At 39.7% G+C, this 15,553-nt stretch overlaps 1 long non-coding RNA gene across 3 annotated transcripts in view; it reads right to left on the bottom strand.

Annotated features, from left to right (window-relative positions):
• Positions 1–13,832, bottom strand: part of LOC140002413 (uncharacterized) — a 33,225-nt gene extending 19,393 nt beyond the window's left edge. Inside the window, exons 1-6 of one of the 3 annotated variants that reach the window (XR_011808876.1) lie at positions 13,222–13,654; positions 12,819–12,879; positions 10,676–10,719; positions 8,047–8,219; positions 5,759–5,864; positions 2,687–3,941 (exon numbers count right to left, since the gene is read on the bottom strand). This is a non-coding gene — a long non-coding RNA (uncharacterized lncRNA). Of the gene's footprint in view, positions 1–2,686; positions 3,942–5,758; positions 5,865–8,046; positions 8,220–10,675; positions 10,720–12,818; positions 12,880–13,221; positions 13,655–13,675 lie in introns of those variants that run through there. The other 2 variants (XR_011808878.1, XR_011808875.1) reach the window with 2 other exon arrangements.
• Between the last annotated feature and the right edge of the window lie 1,721 nt (positions 13,833–15,553).

Genomic DNA, 15,553 nt, shown 5'->3' on the forward strand with positions numbered 1-15,553 from the left:
TTAGGGGTGCATACCACTCAGCTGTGAGCGCTCTCAGAACTATGTCCTTCTGCTAAAGCAAGTTCAAGAAATGTAACATCTAAACGTAGTAGAAAGTAAGCATGGGATTTCCAATGAAACTAATGAAGTTTTCACCACCTCTGTAAGAATATGGTAGGACAGTAATGTGCTGCTTTGTTACAGGACCAAATTGTAGTTCTTTTGGCTTAAATCAAGAATAGCATTCTCTGCCAGCCCAATCTGTTTACATATTTAGACTATTGATCAAGATTGCGGCTTTTTTTGTAAGCAGCTAGTAGAAGAAAAATGTTTGCTTGTGGAAAATTCTGAAGGCTACCAATATGTATACTTCATCTTTAAGACAGTCTAGATTATTCACATTGTAATGTATAAAATATATATTTTTTCTCTATGTGAGTGAAGACATAAACATTTAGCCAAGTTATGTAGTCAAATTCATTAAGATTAATCATTATGCATCAAGTCTTAGCTCCCCAGATTAGATCTGAAAGCAAAAGCAAGAACAGTAAGAAGAAAGAGAAACTATGCACTCAGTTTAGTGTGGAAACCAGTTTCCCATACATTGACTATGAAGAATCAAAAAAGAGCCAAAAAGCTATCTTCCTGTTTTTCATACAAAAATCTGTATCACAGCAATGTTTACAAAGAGTGGTTTACAATTCTTTAACATCCTGTTTTTCTTCTGGTTAATAGCAAGAAGACTTGGCGATCAGGTAGTGTGATCCAGGAAGTCCAGGATTTATCTGGATCACTGACTCACCCAAACTTAGTTTAACAGACAGAATACTCAGGTTTACTCTTCACATGAGAATTGTGATGATATTCATTGGAGTGCATGACTGCACAGTCCACAAAGTAGACAAAAGAAATTCAGCTGTAAGATGTGTTTCCAGACCAATGTAAATATTAAATGGTCACTACCATCAGTATTCAGTATTCAGAACAGTATTCGATATCAATTGCATTCTGTAAAAATTACTAGGAGTTTAAACGTATGTTGTTAAGAACTTCCAGAAATACCTCTGTCATGAGGTACCTCTATCTGACATCAGTTTATAGCAACTGTCTTGCTTTTACAAGAATAAAATGCCCTAAAAACCAGATGTGACTTTAAGGTTGCCTCTTGGAGAAGACACAACACCACACATCAGTTCACTGCACTGATCCCTGCAATAGGACAAGTTGCTTGAGTGTTCCCAGCTAAGTCCTTCAGTTCACTGTGAGAATAAAATAATTCAGCTCTGGAGAAAATAAATTTAAATAATGAGATTCAGCTATATTGTGCCCTAATTACAAATAATGTTAAACGGCAATTACAGATGATGCAAAACAAGCTTCAAATTATATTTATCATTTGAAGAAGTCCTTCTTTTTTTCCTTAAACTCTCTTCAGCAAATCATGTAAATGAATTAATTCTTTTCTGAATTTTGGAAAAGAAGTATTCAAAAAAAAAAAAAAAAGATTAAACTACAAGCATACCATCTGCCAATACTGTAACTATAGCAACTCTAGAATCAGATGTAAATACAATTTTTCCTCAGTAAACTCCCATTAAAAAGAAAGCTATTAGCTGTTTTCAACTTATAGGTCCAGGGGTAATGAGATAAAACAGAAAATGAGTACAAATTTATATTGTTTCAGTAAATGGTATTCCTCTATTAGCTGGAGTCTCAGCTGGTATAAAGAGGAATGGCACTAAAAAACATGTAATAGGTAGCAGATAATACAGTCTTCTTTCAGGATTTGTGATCCAGACCAACAGCATTTGCTGTTCAGAAGTAAGAAGAGGTGTATCAGAAGTAAGTGGAGTTATGAACAAATTTATGTTACTAGATACAGTAGATAAGAAAGGGATTGTCTGGAAATCTCTCCTAGGAAGAGCTTGGGAAGAGACTGCAGCTACCTTATCCTCAGTCTATGCCAAGTATAATATTATGTGTACCATATCTCCCTATATGCCAAGTATAATATTATGTGTACCATATCTCCCTATATGACTATATTCTCTATTTTGTCCTCTGGGCTCTTGAAACAAGCAGAAATAAAGCAGGAAGAGAAAACCGAATGTTGATACTTAAACTAGACGTGTAACATTATTGTAAAGGCAGATGGTCTCGAGGAACACACTGGTTTCCCACTAAGAACAAGAAGTTGTTGAGCATGAATTTGGGACAGAAAGTTTGGACCTACATGAAACTCTATGTGTATTGAACACCCCTTCCTCCACTCAGCCTGGAAGTCAGTTAAATGGATTCTCTTTGGACTGACTACAGGCTAAGAAAAAAGATCAAATATCTCTTTTTTTACGAAAAGCTGCTTTGCCCCAAGTGGGAAATACATTTGCTGTGGAAATAGAATTGAAAACTATGAAAATAAGAACAACTCTTTTAACTAGTCATGAAATAGACTTTCTAATTTTTGTTTCCTTTGTAAGGTGTAACCCAACACTTCAGTTGAAGCTTCATTGCTTTGAGAATGTCAGCATACAGTATATATTTGTAAGAGATTTTATATTGCTTTAGTGCAAGGTTACAAAAAGAGTTTAAAATCTGAATTGCCTATGTGGAATTTACCCACAGCTATTGTTAGCAGGCACCGATCCTCTTGATGGACAGTCAAGTGTTGCTGGAAGCACGGCCGAAAGCACGACAGACACCAGTAGAGTCAGATCATGCTCCATTTTATTGCCCCGAATAGCCTAACTTTTATAGAAAACTTAACAGGGGTGGACAGTGTTTCACACAAGATTATTGGTCAAAAGCACTCAGACAAACAACTGCAAGAAAGCAACCCCACCTGCAAGAAAACAACCCCCTTGTGATTAGCAGTCACATAGACCTTGTCCTTGAAGCCAGCTACTGGTAACAATATTTTTCTGAGTTCCTCAATTGGGCCATGTGGGAACACTGTCATGGGAACTTCTCATAGTTGCCCTGGTAGCTTGGTTTGCTCAGCTACAGCAAGCCATGGGATTTTTGCTGTTTCAAGAAATCCCTCAACAGTCAAGGATTTTCAAAATGTAACTTCAAAATAAAATCCCCTGAATCTCCTACTCCATAGGCATTTATATACCTATGGATGCTGCATATGAGAAAGAATTTCATTAAAAAAAGAAAATATTTAAGTTCTAGAGAAACTATAAATGTTTAAATGATGTCATTTTGCCTCTTAATTTTGGAATAGTCAGCTGTCTCACCCTTCTTGACCTATCAATATTCATCCATAAGTAACCAGTACTTTTGGCAGCACTTCTTAGAAACCTGATATATTCTAAGATTTATTTCATAATTAGAATATTCTTCACAAGATTCTGTTGTCAGATTTCATTTGAAATTGAAAATATATTACACTATGTCATGAAATGAATTCTGATTTGTTCTCTCTTTCCATTTAACAAGCATGTTGCTGATTAGCATTTGACTACATTGGCAAACATTCTGCCCAGTGAGAACAGAGTATTGACAGAACACATCAAGGATACTGATGAACTGCTTGAGTCCAGATCCAGGCTGATTTAATCACTAACAGTTTGTGTCAAGGAGCTGTGGGCTTTTTTTTCTATATATCAACAAACTCTAATTCTTCTTTCCATTATGTTTAGGAAAATCCAAAGAGAAAACACGGATTCAACTAGCAATTAATATATATATATATATATATATATATATATATATATATACATATAAATTGATTATAGTTTGACTACAACAGATCCACAGTAAGTATAAATAAGCATAGTTCCATCAATTTCAAGAGAGTTCCATTCAATTTAAAACTCATTTATACTAAGCCAAGACGCCAGACTTCTGTGTTCTCCTATCTACTTGGGATACTTTTGGGACTAAATCACAACAACTTGCTCTATCTTTGCAGGGACATTTTCTGGACACTTGTATTATTTTGACTCAATGGCATTAATCTGTGAATGAAGAGAAAGAAAAATAGCAGGGGGGAGAGACAGATATTTTAATATAAATACCCATCTGCTGAAACATGAATAAATCATGCCAAATGACCATCATGATACTCTAATGAAGAATAGTTAAGGCACAGAAGCACAGAAATAAACAAACAAATAAACCATCTAGTGGCATGTATATACTTTGCCAGATGATACCAAAGTTACTGGGAAGAGATGGCCAAGGTATGACCAGATTCAGGTGCATAGACATGGAACTCTGGATTTGAGGAAAGCACTGAGTGCTCTTACATACTCCTTCGAAAAATATCTCAGTAAATACTGCTCCCTTGCTGTATAGAAGTGTTTTGTTCGTTTTTTTTTTTTTTTTCTTTTTTGTGTGTGTTTGTTTGTTTAAGACAGTTGTTATTACATATAGCTGTTGATCAAAGTTATGAAAGGGAAGAGGTATCCTTAACTAAATCCATATGAATCTCTAGAGCACCCATGTGTATCAGCCATTGAGTTACACAGTTCTGCAGTCCCAGTACTCCTATGTGAAACAAGACATTTTTGGAATTCCACTGGGGAGTAAATGAAGAAGTCAGGCATGATAATGAGAAAATTCAGAGAATATAAACTTATCCCCATTTCATTTGTGTATTTTTCTTAGCTTTATAAATATATCTGCAAATAATCCTAGCCTAATTACTATTTCTTCTACATCTTAAGGCAGCAATCTCAGATTTCATTAAAGTATAAAATAATCCCATTCTGGGGTTTATTTTTGTATAATTTCAACATTTATTTAACAGTGATTTCTAGAACAGAAACCGTGTCATAGAACTGGGGTTCCATTTCACTTCTGCCATACTCCAAAATCTGATTTAAGGTCTGATCATATAATCACTGTAGGGAACAAAATATTCCTTAATGGCATGCCCATTAAAAATATATATATATATCAAAACACAATGGAGTGAAATATTCACTACATACATGCTGGAGTTAACAATGATTGGCAGTTGACTAAGAACTACTGTCATTGTATCAGCTGGGACAGAGTTAATTTTCTTCATAGAGTTTCATATGACGCTGTGTTTTGGATTTTGATTAAAATTGTTGTGATAACATACCAATGTTTTTAGTTGTTGCAGAGCAGTGCTTGCACAGAGACAAGGAATTTTAAGCTTCTCATGCTGCCCTGCCAGTGAGGAGGCTGAGGGTGCACCAGGAGCTGGGCGGGGGACACAGCCTGGGCAGCTGGCCCAGACTGACAAAAGGGATGTCCCATATATGGCATTATGTTCAGAAATAAAACTGGGGGAAAGGAGAGGAGAAAAGGAGGTGCAGGTTCAGAGCAATGGTGTTTTCTTCCCATGAAACTACTCTGGGTGATGAACCCTGCTTTCCTGGAAGTGGCTGAATACCTGCCTGCCGATGGGAAGTAGCAAATAGATTCATTGGTTTGCTTTGCATGCATTCACAGCTCTCACTTTACCTAGTGAACTTAACTCAACCCATGAGTTCTTGCACTTTTACCTTTACTATCCTCTCTCCCATCCCACCTGGGGAGGGGGAGTGACAGGCTGTGTGGCACTTAGCTGCCTCCCAGGCTTAAACTACAACAAGTATTATTAATATGGATATATACATCCTCAGTGGTTTTTTTTTTCTTGAAGTTTGGAGACTCCAGAGAAAATACAAAGATTAAAATTAGAAATATCAGGTGAATAATGATCAAGCTTGGGAAAAAAAAAAAAAAAAAAGGAACACATGGTATTATGTACCTGTAACAGATGGCAGATGGAGAACATCAGGTAGTGTCAGTAACTCACCTAAGGTAGGTGTATTTGGTAGACTGCAGGACCTGTGAGAGTTCTTCTGTCCCAGCCATGTCCATGTCAGGCTATTTCAGCTCCTTGTCAACAGGGAACAGGGAGGCTGAACACACAGAGACACAGACACAGACACAGACACACACACACACACATGTGAGAGAGAGTTAGAAGTAAGATTTAATAGGAATATAGAACATACTGCAGTGAGGAAGCCCAGGACTGAGACACATGCTAGCCAAGTAGCACCTGCTTTCATGTCACCAGGCTCATTTATTATCAATCCCTCTCTTCCCAGAGTTGCTCCCCCACACTCCTCCCGAACCCTCCCTTTTTCTGCCTTCAAGCCACCTCCTAAACATCCCATGTTAATCTTCTGTCTATCACTGGTCATCTGATCCTTGTTGGATCTTTATACAAATTGCTAAATATAAATTCAGATACTTTAATGTCTAAATGCAGTTTAAAAAAAAACACAAACAAACAAACAGTATTTACAGCACTTATTTTCTGTAACTGTTTCAAGCTAGTATACTTGAAACAACTAATGAAAATTTGGCTGCAAGCCCAGTACATTCAATTCGACACCTTAAAACTCCCAAGAAAGAAGTAATCGGATCTTCACTTCACTAGAAAATTAACTAAATTATAGGAAATAGCATAAGACCCCATGAAAATCCCATATTAAGTAAAGTGCTATCTTTTGGACTTTTAAATAATAAATTAGGTTATAACCCAGTGTTTATTTAAAAAATAAATAATAATGACAATATATTTTTAAATTCTAGGCATTGACCCATTTGAAACAATGGAAACTCTAGTGACTTGCAGGACTAATCAAATAACTTCTCTTTAGTTTGGTGGTTTCACACTGATGGCTAGATAAACTCCACCACACCTCCCTATCAATCCCCCTCCTCAAAAGTACTGAGGGAGAAGATATGAGAAAGAGCTCAAGAGTAGAGATAAGCACAGGGAGATCCCTCACCAGTCATTGTCATGGACTAAATAGACTCAGCATGGGGAGAGTAATACAATTTATTGCCTATTAGTAACAGATTGGGGCAGTGGTAAACTAAAAGCAAACTAAAAACATCTTCCCCCATCCACTCTCTTCTACTACACCCTCTTCCCCTCCCCACCCCCCCACCCAGAAATACTGCTATGGAACAAGGAATGGAGGCTGTGGTCAGTCAATAAAACTTCATCCCCACTGCTCCTTCATGGTCACTCTCTGCCCCTGCTCCACATGGGGTCCCTCCCACGGAATACCATCCAAACTGATAACTGATCCTGCATGGGCGTCCCACAGGCAGAAGCTCTTCAAGAACTGCTCCAATACAGGTCTCTACCACGGGGTCCATCCATCCCTCAGGAGCAAACTGGTCCAGCACAGGTCCCCCATGGGCAGCAGCTTCCACCAAACCCCCTGCTCCTGTGGGGGCTCTCCATGGGCCGCAGCCTCCTCCAGGCCACATCCACTTGCTCCACCGGGGGTTCCTCCATGGGCTGCAGCGTGGAGATCTGCTCCATGTGGGAGCCATGGCCTGCAGGGGGACAGCCTGCTCTACCAGGGGCCTCTCCACAGGCTGCATGGGAACTTCTACTCCATGTCTGGAGCACCTCCTTCCCTCTTTCTGCACTGACCTTAGTGTTCATAGGGCAGGTCCTCTCTCCCTGCTGCTATTGCGCGGCACTTTTTTTCCTCTTCTTACATCTGCCCTCACAGAGACCCAACCAACTCACTAGCTCAGCTCTAGCCAACAGCAGGTCCCTTTAGGAGCCGGCTGGAGCTGGCTCTGATCTGACATGGTGCAGCTGTGGGCTCTGCTCACAGACGCCACCCCTGGAGCACTAACCCCCCTGCACACTACCAAATTCTCGCATTCTAAGCCCGATACATTTTGATATAAATTATAGAATACATGTGGGAAATCAAGAATATAATTCAAAACATATCTGAAGGCCAAGCTTTACACAAAACTTCCCAGCCATTGTCTAGATGGAATTTTACTGATGGCAAAATTCTTGTTGCATATATGCTTTCCTTTGACAACCTCTTTCCAGCTCCACTCCATCTATAGCTATAGCCTTTCTTTTTTCCTCAGCCCAACCCTAGCTTTAAATTGAAGCTTGAGACTTATACAAGGACTCCCGCACCCATTACCCAGTTGAAAAACTTCTCACAGCAAAGCTCCCCTTGCATTCCACATTTTATTTTTTCAGTCTCTTTTTCAGTCTCTTCTGCTCCGTGCCTGGAGCACCTTCTACCCTCCTTCTGCACTGACCTTGATGTCTGCAGGGCTGCTTCTCACTCCTCTCTCCCAGCTGCTGTTGTGCATCAGTTTACCTTCTTAAATGTGCTCTCCCAAAGGCCCAACCAATGTTCCTCACTGGCAGTGGGTCCCTTTAGGAGCTGGCTGGAACTGGCTCTGATCTGACATGGGGCAGCTGCGGAGCTCTGCTCACAGAAAAAGAAAAGAAATTAGAAATTAGAAAGAGAAATCAAAGGACACTTATTAGCTAATAGTTTTCCTGAAGTAAAACACAGAAGAATCAGGTCACAAAAAGAGCAGAGCTCATAAATTTCCGGCCTTTTCAACTGTTGTCTGTTTCACTAAATACTGAATTTAATTTGAAAATGTACTTTTCAAATATCAGACAATGTACTGAATTTTGTGTAAATCCATAGTTTCCAAAACACCTCACACCTTCTACATATGCTTCTGGAATGCCACATGTGTTCCTGGAAAGCATGCAATAAAGTGTAAGCTAGCAGTAAACTTTCATTTACAATAAGCTATCAAATTTTCCTGGAACTCCCTTCTGGTGTTACAAACCTGAAGAAATACCCTTATTTAGTCAGTTTCATGAATTACAGATAGCACTTTCATATCATATTTGTCTTTACATATTGCAAGCTAATTTCAACACTTAAGATATCTCAGATAATTCAGATTCTGTAATTATCGACATTATTTTTTCTCTTCAAACCATAATACAGTTTACTCAAAATTATTACAAATGTTTCAACATTCAGTCGTGCATAAAACCGAACATAGGAATAACTATCAGAATTTAAATTCTCCTGTAGTCCAAAATTTAAGATAAACCTTCAACAGACAAGGAAAACTTGATCTTGAGAAATTTATTGAAAATAGTCCCACAGATCCCTTATTTTTTTTCTTTCTTTTCATCTTGTGTTTGTATAGAGAAATAGATTCCTTCATCTTTTATGATAGACTTCTCTCGTGAGGTTCTATTGCTTTTTTCTTTTTTTTTTTTTTTCTCTCACTAGACTCATCACTTCATTTTTTTTTCTTTCTAATGAGTGGTATGTCTCACCAGTTCTTCAGAAGAATTGGAACCTTAACAAGCTTCAGCATTTCCCTTAGCTGTCTGGGGTCCACAGCTCAAAGCTTCCTCACATTTCCTTATTTCAAAATTTCTAGTAGTTACCATTCTGAATCTTCACAAGTTAGGCGCAGGAGACCCAATTCCTTATTAAATTATTATCCCTTATTAAATAGGACATGAAGAAGTATTGGCATTTCCTGCCAAATTGCTGATATGTGGAAGATATGAATTTCTCACTCAGACATATTTGCTATGAAATTCTTTACTCTTAGTACACTATTCAAAGCTATGAAAATATGAAAAAATAAATAACACAACTGAAAGCATTTAAAGTTGCATTTCATGATGCCATGGATATGGTACTCTGCTTCCAGTGTCTCACAATGGAGTTTTGCTTTAGCGCTCTAACAGTTGACAAGAAATTCTCAATCCAGATATCCTGTAACCATTCTAAATTGTGATAGTGAATGGTAAGAGTTACGTTTTGTTCTGTATTAAACTGGCATTCAACTCTTCAGCAAAAGAAAGTCCCTCACATACGTTGTAATGTGTAATTCAAACGTTTCAACACATAATAAAATACTTTAATTTCCTTGACAAAAACCTTACGTGGATCCTTAATTCTCTTTATCACTCACAAGATGCCAGGAATTGTCCTTTCCAGAAGCAATTATAATTTAAAGAGTTCAGCCTTGAAAATCTATTATTTATTTAATCTTGCCAGGGCCAGCAGCTGATGTATCTTCTAAGTAATGACGGTTTTCAGCGTATAATTTGAAGCTGGTGAATTCAGCTTTTGAAGAACGTCTTAATTTGTTTGGCTTAGAAGACCAATAACAGGATAATCCTTCACCTCTGTTAGTTCTAGTGTTTGGCTAAGAAGAAATTCACAAAGGCAAGAATTTGTGAGTACAGACCACTTTGCTTGGAATATCTAAATCTGAGATTCTTAACTGACTTGTTTTTCAGTATCTCAGTTTCCAGTATTTCTTGAAACTCTAGCTACTCTAAGAACTGTTATAAAGGAGAATGCAAATAAATAGTACCTGTCAAAATCCCAAACAATTTTTCAAGTCAGAAAAATATGAAATGTTTTCCATGTGAGGCATATTAACAGAATTTTGTTTTGTGTATAGAAGACACGTTGCTTCTGTCAGTTTTGAGTCAGTTTTACAAGCATTTAGATGGATAGATGGTGGTTTCATAGTTGTTCGAGAAATTACCACAATTTTTAGTTCTCAATACTAATATGAGAATTGACACCATATTTTTACCAATGTTTAGGAAAAGTTAGCATTAATAATAAAGCTTTTTATTTGAATTTTTATAATTTTAATGATTAATGCACTTGGAGTTTCATTTTGCATCCATAATGTTTTATAATTGATGTAATTTAACCTTAATTAACCAAAAATGATGTTTGTAATTTGAGAATGAAATACACTACCAATTTTAAGAAGTCTCAGCAGAAAATTCCTACAGATGTACATACAAATCTGTGTTAAATATCCTTACTATAAAATTCAGTTTGGCTTCTAGGAGGAATAGGATAATACTTACTGCAATTCAGAGGATGAAATTCTTCCTTGATTTGGATGTATTCCCTGAAGAAAGTACAGGGTAAGAAAAGAGAAGTGTTAGAACTAGTGGATGTTATGCTTCATGTTTTAGACCTTAATTCATTCCAATATGTACTTTTTTATATATCCACAGCTTTTAAATTTGTCTTCCAGATATTTCAGCTTCTTAAGATTCAAATGCAACATGCAGTTCTCTTTCTGCACATTTTTTTTAATGAATGAAGAATAGATGCGCCTCTGGAAATGACAATTAAGCCTTTTTTTGCCAACCTATATCAGTGGTAATCTATATCTGATTAACATACCTATTTTTTCTGCTCTAATTATGCAATATTACTAGCAGTATCAATATCCTCCACTACTATAATTTCATATCATAATTCAAAAAGCAGCCCTTGTAAATATATCCATTACTTATAAGTATCTGGAATATGTGTTAGGTAGTTACATGCTCTTGTTAGCAACCAGAATTTTGTTGTTATCAAAAGTCTTTGCTTTTAATAAAGACCAAAGACTACTGATGCTCCTTATTAGGCAATTTTTCACTGCTGCTTCACCATGTAGCTAGTTACCCCCAAATCCACTGAGACAGGTAAAGAAACATAACTCCAACATAGTGTGACTGCACATGACTCTGGCTCATTCCTTTTCAGATCAACGTCATGGGTAAGTGGTCTGTATCCCAACAACCCTGGGATCAGGCAGGTTATACGTCACGCAAAGAAGATGGATCACTGCAGAGTGATCCCAGGATCAAAAGCTGTACAAACAGCTCAAAGTCACTTTTGAATGCTACAAATTCCAAAGGAATAAAAAATTTACCATGCCACATACTTCAAGACCAGAGCCCAGAACAGAAGTCTGTGCTTCAAAGCATATTACAAACTCATTTGATTAATTCCCACATATTTATGATGTTGGAAAGGATGAGCCCAAACTTAGAAATGGAAAACAGATAAGAACATTTTATTGCTGTGTCATAAAAAAGAGGAAAAAAAAGAGAAAAAAGAGAAAAAAAAGAGAAAAAAGAGAAAAAAAGAAAACGGATTTTATATGAATGATGGTTCCCAAAACTATCATAATTAGCATGGAGATAAACAGCTCATCTATAATTGCTATGAGCAGTCTACATCCTCCCTCCCTCCTTTCCTCCCTCCTTCCCTCTCATCCAAAGGATAAAAGGATTAGATTATTCCACAACTAACAAGAAGTGGCTCAATAGAAAGAGGCCTGTACACTTAAATAAATCAAAGCGAGGTCTGTTAATATTTTAGGGATTTTACTTTGTGAGAGCGGTGCTGTTCTAACGACTGAAGATAGCTACCAAAATAGCATACACCTGGAACACATCTTCCAGTATAATTTCACCAAAAGAAGTCCAGTTCATATGCTCTAGTTGCCTCAGAAACAGCGTGGGAATAGTAGTAGACAGGTTTAATACCTAAAACAGTCCTCATCTAGTGTATATCATAACAATAAATACCCCATTAGTTAACATGACAGGATTTAACAATGGTAGAGTGGACAAATGAGTCCATGAAAAGTTAATGATAGCTATGAGGTTTTACATTCTTAAAAGAGAGTATTTTCCTAAGATTTAAGAAGACAATGAAGACTTTTTGAGTTTGGATATTACTAGAGGCTAACAGTCTAATCCATATCTATGTATTATGAAAAAAAAAAAAAAAAAAAAGACTACTTATTGAAACATGGAATTTTGTGAAGGAAGAAAAGAGAGAGAATTTTAAATCTTGTATTTCTAAATCTGATCTGCACTTGCATTTCTTTTGGGGAGATAACAACATATCCAGAAATTTAAAAAATAGAAATAACTGGCAGCAGTAAGGGGGCCTGAGTATCTTATTAGCCGAGCTCAGCAAAGTGGAATGGATAAATCACTCTATACAGCCCTTTCTGGTTGGTGTCACAGATCAGCAAGAAAGTAATACATGTCACCTCCTAATAACATGGAGTTTTATAGGTAACTCTGTCAGCTACATAACTGGGACTGCACAGAGAAATTGTAAGAAAAACAGACGCCATGATGCATTTGTTATGCAATACAAAATTGTTGCGTATATTTGCAAATGCTAAAGTAACTTAAAGCAAGTCTATGTAAATACCTGTGGTATGCCTGCAGCTGGAAATCTGATGAAATACTCCATGATGAGAATGCCAATATACCTAGAAATTGCATTCCGAGGTGTGTAGGAGGAATAAATAAAGGTATTAAAGGATCATTTGGACACACGTAAACTGAGAGATCTGTATATCTTTGAAGTTAACTCTCATCATTCAATAATAAAATCAAAATATTTTAAGCAACATTAATCTTCAAATTAAAATTAAATCAGCAGAGAAAACCTATGAAAAGAGAATTGTCTCTCTCCTTCATAAATTTTGTGAATCAGTATTAATTCCATTCCTGATACAAAATGTATGATATAACTGGGATGTCTCCCTCTCCGGACATATTCAAAAGCACTCAGGAAATGTTCCTGGGCAATCTGCTCTAGGTGTCCCCACCTGAGAAGAGAGTTGGACCAGATGACCTTCAGAGGTCCTTTCCTCCCTCAATCATTCTGTGATTCTGTTGCTTCTGTTGGTTTTGATTCTTCAGCATGTGGCACACACTGAAAGCAATTTCGTGGCAAAAGAAAGTGAGATGATAGGATAAAAATCCTGAAAAAAAAAAAAATCTATAAATTGATCTTTTGTCTATGCTACAATAACAGAAGCACAGAACTGTAGCGGTTGGAAGGGACCTCAAGAGATCATCAGATCCATCCCCCCTGCCTCAGCAAGTTCCTTAGAGCAGGAGTATGACTTAGATTCTCTACTGTCCTTCCTCTCCCTCCCTCCTCCTTTACTTCCCAAACCTCCCTAGTCACCCTCCTTTCTTCCCTCTCTCCCCTCTCCCTGCCCTCCTGCATTCAGGCCTTGCTACATTCCTTCCTATTCCCACGACCTTCACTCTCACCTTGTCCTTACTTCCGCCATTTCCTCCTGAAAAAAGTGACGTCACAGTGGGCGGCTCCCTCTCATTGGCTGAATCTCTGTATGACATCACCAGGCCAAGACAGTATAAAAGGGGCCGCAACATACCAAACAGGCAGATCAGCAGCTTACACTTACCAGCAGCTGTGGAGAAAGGGAGCTCTCAACCACTGACCACCTCTCTACCCTCCCATTTCCTCTCCCGCAGTAACTTCAAGGTCCCACTGCCTGTGCACAGAGAGCGCTCCACGCCACGCAGCCATTCCGCAACCAGCGGCAACAGGACAATGCCCAAAGCCCTGGGCAAAGGGAGCCTCGCACAAGCAAGATCCACAACCTGTCAACGTCTTCTCAGGGAGCTGCAAATCCACATGGTGAGGACACAGACACAAGGCCGACTCGCTGCCACTTCTCAGCGCCTCCCTGTCTGGTGCAAGCGTCCCACAAGCATCAACACAGGGCGCTCCGCAACTCCTGCCACTTCTCTAACACGTCCTCCTCTTGACAGGCACAACAAGGGACTCCGCGGGCGTGGAAAAGAGGGGCGGCCAACCACCCAGCATCTTGCACTCGGGTCTCTCATGGTAAGCACAGGCCCCTTCCACTTGCCTATCCCTGTGTCACACCCAGACAAGGCACCAACAAGACTCCTGTCAAACCTGTCGTTCTCTCCTAGGCCACCACAACGGCGCAACTGCTACCTGCAAAGGGATCTCGGAAAAACACCGCAGATTGAAGCCCCTCCTCGTGTGGAAGTTGGCTGGAAGGTTCCAAAGGCTTCCCACCACACATTCTCTCTCTAACCTCTCCTTTATTCCCTGGCAGCTGGAAGGTCCCCACGGCTCAGGACACGGCGCTCCATGCCACCCAAGCACTCGGTAATTATGCATGTTCCCACCTCAAGCAGCACCGTGCCCAAAGCGTTGCACAGAGAGAGATTCCCAAAAGGCAGCTCGAGAAGCTCTCCAGGGCCTCCCAGGGACCTGCAAACCCATCTGGTCGGGTCACAAACACGAGGCAGAATGCTGCCGCCTCTGAAGGGCGCCTGTCAGATTCAAGGGACCCCTAGGCATGGACACAGGGAGCTGCGCAACTCCAACCTGTTCTCCAGCAAAGTCTCTTCTTCGCAGGCACAAGAAAGGATTGCAGAGTCATGGAGACCAGCAGCTCCACTGCAACCAGGCTATCTCCAACCTCCCGTGCTCTTCCTGTCAGCTCCAACTTCCACACCGTCATGGGCAACGGGTCAGCTCTGCACCACGCGGCACCTCTCACGGTCTGCACAGGGACCTACAACTTCCCCAGAGCTGCGCACACCCAGAGCTCGGCACCACACACCTGCGCTCGAAGCTCTCATGCCCTCCAACACCATTGCGACGTGTCAAGAGAAATGGAGAAAGGGAGCTCAGAAACACACATCTTTCTAACCTCTCGTGCCACTCAAGGTACACACAACTTCCCCGTAACCTTGCACAAAGGCAGCCCCGCACCTCTCGCCTCCTCTCTAACCCATCTTGCCCTACCTTGCAGATGGAAGTCCCAAAGGCGCCGAGCACAGGAGCTTCACCACATGCCCCATCTCTGCTCGCCCTCCTGCCTTGCCACGGCAGCTACAGGGCTGGAACAAGGCCACAGAAAAAGGTGAGTCCGCCCCACCCACTTCAAGGGTATCTCTTAGAGGCTCCCTTGCAGCTGACACCACGAGCTGTGGACAAAGGGAGATCTCAACCACTGAACACCTCCCTAACCTCTCATTTCCTCTCCCTGAGCTACTTCAAAGTCCCACTGCCTGTGCACAGAGAGCGCTCCACGCCACCCAGCCATTCCGCTACCAGCGCCAACAGGACAATGCCCAAAGCCC

The sequence above is a fragment of the Anas platyrhynchos genome, chromosome 1 (genome assembly GCF_047663525.1).
Source record: "Anas platyrhynchos isolate ZD024472 breed Pekin duck chromosome 1, IASCAAS_PekinDuck_T2T, whole genome shotgun sequence".
NCBI lineage: Eukaryota > Metazoa > Chordata > Aves > Anseriformes > Anatidae > Anas > Anas platyrhynchos.